Here is a 6,550-nt window from a genome sequence, read left to right on the forward strand (position 1 = left end):
CTCAGTGTGTTCCTCATTACCAGCTTGTTCACTTTGGTCATCACAGTCATCTGCTTCTGCAGTGTTGCTCAGTGGATTAATCCAATCGTTGTTGAATTTAACATCACTGTAGAATTTGTTATGGTTTTTGAGGTACATCAGTACATTTTGAATTTTCTCTGGGTGGACAAATTCATACTTATAATGCCCCTTGTATGTCAACTTTCTTTTCAATTTCACACGGATCATGAGATCAGCATGTTCTGATCTTGGTAAAAGCTCAGCTGCATCAGCTACATTTGATGGCACACAGGTTATTGGGCCTACGACAGAGCTCTGTGATCCTTTTGGCAGTGGCACAATCTTCATGAATGGTATATGCATAGCAATCAAATGACATTCCAATGAATTTAATGTTTGCAATTCATGAGGAACTGGATCTAGTGACAGATTATTCACAACACTCTGTTCTGGCATTTTTGCATTACAAATCTTTCTGTGACAAGTATAACAAACCCAAAGAGAACCAGCTGGACCCGTTTTAATGGCACAATGTACATCACAGCTCTCATTGCAAATATGCAAATAATCCTTTCCGCTATACATGCAACTGCTGGATCTTTTTTCAAATATTCATGTTTTCGACATCGTATGACTTGGTGTTTGAACAGAGCTCTGTGACAAACCGCACACACGTATTCTGGACCTGTGCTTATTTTGTTTTTGAACTGTGTAATTACATACTCAGTTTCTTTTCTTTTGTCTTCTTTCTATGTTTCTGTTTTTCACACCCTGGGCAAATGATCTGTCTGCTTTGTATTTTAAAATGGAAATCTGCTTTACATGCTCGTTTCTGTGCTCGTCATCTTTATTTAATGAGAGGACCAGCCTGAGAGGTATATAGTAACTGTAATAAATCTCCTTTATTTAATGAGAGGACCAGCCTGAGAGGTATATAGTAACTGTAATAAATGTCCTTTATTTAATGAGAGGACCAGCCTGAGAGGGGTACAGTAAGTGTAATATAGCTTAATATATTTATTTAGACAGTGGCCAGTACACTAAGCAACATACTTTGCAGCAAAGTGTAAATAAGGTATTGCTAAACAAACCGCTAACTAGGTAGTATCGTGTCTATAATCGCACAGTCCCACAGCTAACTAGCAAGATAGGTAGCTATAATTTAGCAAACTAAGTTACTATCTCAGATTCTACAGTAGTAATTATCTTCCACACAGTCTGGCTGTATTTATAAATAATTGATCTAGTGTTCGTGTTTGAAGCTCTTTCTGAAATGAACAGAGGAGCTTTATTTATTTATTTAGTTAGTTTAACAAGGTATATCTGGATATCTATCTTAATTTAATATGTTTACAAACCACAGAGCAAACCGTGGTTAAAGTGAGGATTTCTACAGCGTTTAAGTGATATTACATGGCCACAGTGGTGAGGTAAATGCCCTGTTTTCAGCTGTTTTACACTCACCTACTCGAGAGGAGCAGCGGAAGGGGCTGTGACTCGCGTTGAGTGGCTCTGAGCCGTGAGGCGCTACCTGTCACCTGATCTTCGGAGCGTGATGTGATTGGCTGGTTGTTGGCTCGATTGAAGACTGAATCGATTGCTCATCCTGTGTGTCCCGGATGTTTACAGCGAATTTTGAGCGTTGTATTTTAGCAGTCGAATTTGACAGGTCGAATTTGAGCAACCTGAATTTATTTTAATTGAATTTTTAAAACTTGAATTTTCAGAGGCAAAAAAATCACATGCAATAATTCAATGTAAAATAATTCAGTGCTAAAAATTCAAGTGCTTTTAAATTTCAAAGTCTGGTGACACTGTTTTACTTCCATAGCTTCCCAAGTGGAGAGTTCTAGCGCTCAGATTTAAAAACAGTCGGCACTACGAGGGCGTGTCTGTATTTCCACTCACTGCTGTATGTGAGTATCAAACTAGTATATTATAGACGGTTTTGAGTTTGGTTTTCCAGTGTTGTTTTTCCACATGTACTTTATTTAAAGTAAGACCTGACCGGGGGAAGCTTTTACACAAAGTAATTTTAGATTAACCTGTGACTGAGTGATTTAATGTGTAAATAGTGGAATTATGATTGTGTTCTCCATTAAGCGCTGTTACTAATTCAGATTATTTGTCTCCAGGAATGAACGCGATTACTGGGCCAGGGATAAGGCTCTTATAACGGAGAGCTAAACTCCACTAAGACCAGCTGGAGGCCGTGTTAGCTCCTTATGTGGAGAGTTTTTACATTTAATCTAATTAAATTGTCTTTACTAACGTTATTCACAGTGCTTGTTGTATTTTTATTGTCACTATGCATATTGTATCTGAACGAGTGAGTATGGGTACATTTTACACTTTTATTTGCAAATAAATAAGTTTATGAAGCATGTTATGTTTTTGCTTTATAAAACTAAAATGTAAAAATAGATTAGCTGACTGTGTATGAATGTACTACTATGTGAAATGAAGTTTACTTTGATGGCTTCTGCAAACTGTTAAATTTTGGTTACATTACTCATTCATTTCTACAAAGCATCCAATCAGAAATCAATTCATCAATACATTTAATCATAAGTGCCATCCTGTGTTTTGCATTTCATTAATTAATTTAATAATCTGTGACTAAATGCTTTTCCTCGAAAAAAAAAATTAGGCACTATAAAGTGCTTTGCGTGTGTGTATGTATGTATGTATGTATATATATATATACACACACACACACACACTCAATTTTCTACATACATTTATTTTCATTGTGCTCATATACTGTTGTTCTTAACACCGCTGTAAGCTCATACACTTATAAACCTATATAAACATATAAAATATATGTATCTCAACATAGAATTCCAATAACTATGTGACAAACGTTAAGACTTCAGCTTTATTTAATCTTATTTAGAACTTGTACAAAACCATCCTTACTGTCTGATTTAGCACTAATACTCATATGAATTATTTTAACTTACCTTGATCACTATGGAGTACTTTAGCCTCGTTTATATAGCTTTTAGGATAGGTACTAAATAAACTGTACTTATATTTATATGCATTTGAAAGGAACATTTTTCTATTCTATGATTTTCTATGAGTTCGTAGATGTAAGTCAGTACATTTTATAAAACATTCACCATTCACAAAAACTAGTACCATCCACAACACATGGACAAAGAATAATTTTAAAAATTAAATAAAAGGGTACTTCTGTAGATGTTTTTACTACAGGCATAGTCACAAAGCTGCTCTACACAGACAAAAAAACACTGGCATACGAAAGACAAAATGCATATATTACTGCAATAAATGTTTAAAGTGTCTGTTGAGCAAAAATACATTATTACATTAACACTATTTGCCTTCACGCAACCATCTACTTAAGCAGCAAAAATATAAATCCTTCATATCATCTTAGACGTTTTGTATCAACACTCTTTAATCACCTTAATTTACATTAAATAACAAGTCTCTCTTTGACTTCTTTCAATAGTATGCAGTTAACTAGTCACACACTAATGCCTATTAAAATGATCATTAACAGGAAACAATGAAAGCAAACAATTCCCATTACCTACAAACCACTGGGTGTGAATAACTTGAAGCAAAGAAGCAAGTTTGACTTGAAGATTTATTTAAAAAAAATCTTTAGACACAACTTCACAAATTGTTTGTGCTTTATTACAACCCAATTTCAATTAAGATGTTGCGTATAACATAACTAAACAAAAAAGAATATGCTGAGCTTCAAATCCTTTAAAACCTATATTTAACTGAATACGCTACAAATACATTTAATAATCAAACAGAAACAGTTTTTGCAAATATTGACTCATTTTTATTTGGATCATGTTCTGAAAAAGTTGGGACTGCTGCAACAAAACACCTGTTTACAACATTCCACAGGTGAACAGGTTAATTGGACACAGGTCAGCCTCTTGATTAGATATAAAGGCAGCATGCCTGAAACACTCCGTTCATAATGCCATTAAAAGATTCAGAGAATTTGAGTACAGGTAATCTTCGATCCCTCCTGTTGCAGTAAAAGCCATACATCAGTAACACCCATATACTCTCCTGCGACTGGTCCATTCCGTGACCTACAGCACGCAAACAAATCATTCATTAGTTAAACTAAGTGAATGATTCAACTGATTCAGCTTCCCGATGACAGCTAGGAAGTCTTCCCTGGCAGCATCCAACACAGTCATGGCCTCCTTCGGAAAAAGAACAATAAACTATAATAAACTATAATTAATTATTATTATTAAAACTGCACTGTGTGTCAAGTCTGTTATATTAATATTAAATAAAGATACTGACCTCTTCCTGGTCGTCTCCTTGCTGACCTGCTTAGAAGTCACAGTCTGGATGTTGCTCAGGAACAAGACGTAGTTCTGGCAGTCAGTCTTTGAAGCACAGGTTAGTGCTGCCCACGTGGAACTTCAGGAACCTTAGGAAAGGAAAGAAGAAGGGAAAAGTCAGTCACACTTAAAAATAATTCAGAAAAGATTTCATATGAAATCAAATTTTAGCAGTGTGTAGCATAGTCTATATCAACAGTACACTGCTCACCTTTTAACGCTCTTGATGTAATTCTGCACCGTCTGCTTGCAGAGTCCGGCCTCTGAGAGCTTGAGGAAATACTCCCGGGTCTTCTCATGCTGACGGACAAACTGGAGACTGGCCTGCTGGGGGTCCATGTAGTACAGGAACCTGGCAACGTTCTCCACCTGGAAAACAGCAGAACATAAGAGATTTACTTTAAAACCTGTTGATGTTTAGATGAAATAGATGGAGTAATATGTCCTCTTATAATTATGTAATGACTAATATATTTGCAATATCAATTTTCTTACCTCCTGTTTGAAGTTTTCGTTCCACAAGTCACTCTGTAGAAACTTGGCAAATTTGGCAAGGAGAGAATGGTCAAGCGAGTGCTTCTTGTAGAGGCCCAAACTTGACATCCTTTCCCTAACGGAAGTTCCCTGCATCGTGGGATCAGGGCTGGGAAAAAACACAAACAAAAAAACAAGTATTAGTGAAGTTTTGCACTTCACGAGAAACACAGTGACCTCCTAAAAATCTAAAAGGAATGAGAAAAATCAAGGAACGTAAACACTCACCACTGATAGAGTTCCCCAGAGCTTTCTGAGCCGGACTCAGACGGAGCCTCAACTGGCAGTTGGGCTACAGCCGGAACAGCTGGAACAGCAGGAGCAACAGGAGCCGGGTCTTCAGTTGGGATGCCAACCACAGCCATCCCTCTGCTCTGCAGCTCCTCGATCATCCTGCGAGGAATAAAAGACATGTTTACATTTAGCTTTCTTATAATAGAATAAGAAACGTACTTTATGATATCTAAAAGTAACCATTGTCAGTATCTTACCTGCCAACAGTGTCAGGGCTCTGCATGATCCTGGTGATGAGAGAGTACTCCCAGACACGGCCAGTACGAAGCAAATTGTTGGCAGCTCTCTTGGCAGATTCCACCACAGACCGAATGTCAGCTTCTGAGGAGTTCTTCATGCAGGATCTTCTGAGGTGAACTGGAAGGCTCCAATGACTCTTCTTGCACATAGGACACAGGAGGAAGGTCCTATTGCTAGCTTTCCTGTTAGATAAAAACAGAAAAAAAGAGAAATAGACATTAGATATCTTCACATATTTATTGTCCCTGTAAAGCTAAATTTACATAGAATTGTTCAGCATTATGTAATCCTAAAACAAGTAAGGTTCCCATAGCATTTTCCTTGTAGCCAAGTCAGAGATAGTTTACTACAGTAAATCAAAGACAAACTTGTACTTACTCAGCAGAAGCAGCAGAAGAAGAAGAAGCAGCAGAAGAAGAAGCCATCTCAGACAGTCAAGAGGATTCCTGGTCACTGGAGCAGAGAAGGTCAAGGAGGTCAAGGAGGTCGCTGATCTTGGTAAGACAAGGATCAGAGGTGGTTTGGGAGGTTCAAACTTGCTGCTTATATGCTACTGTAAACAAAAGGACACGCCCCCCACTTGACTGGGGGATTGGATGATGGCTGTGGTCCAGTGGGGGCCAATGAGGTGACAGGTTGAACTCTGAATTGAGGAACAAGTCATATGCTAATTAAGTCAATTCACAGGCTGGGAGTCAGCAGGCTGGGTGAGGTGGCAGTGAGAGGCTGGGAGACAGCAACCAGTTCTCAACCTGAGAGTGTGGGTACAGGAATTATTCTTACATATTTGGAAAGTACTCATCACGAGCTTTCCATAGGTACCAAACATGTGCATATATCTGGGTGTTACAGGTTGAGAAGCTGGGAACTGCAACCCTGGAGTTCCGGTTCCCAGCTTCTCAACATGGGAACTGCAACCCTGGAGTTCCAGTTCCCAGCTTCTCAACCTGTAACAGCTTCTCAAGCTTGTGATGAGTACTTTCCAAATATGTAAGAATAACTCCTGTACCATACTCCATGAGGTTGAGAACTGGTTGCTGTCTCCCAGCCTCTCACTGCCACCTCACAGACCTCATGGGGGCAGGCCTCATTAGCATGGCCTATCAACTGGCCTGATGTGCCCATTT

Source organism: Astyanax mexicanus, chromosome 21 (assembly GCF_023375975.1).
Source record: "Astyanax mexicanus isolate ESR-SI-001 chromosome 21, AstMex3_surface, whole genome shotgun sequence".
Lineage (NCBI taxonomy): Eukaryota > Metazoa > Chordata > Actinopteri > Characiformes > Acestrorhamphidae > Astyanax > Astyanax mexicanus.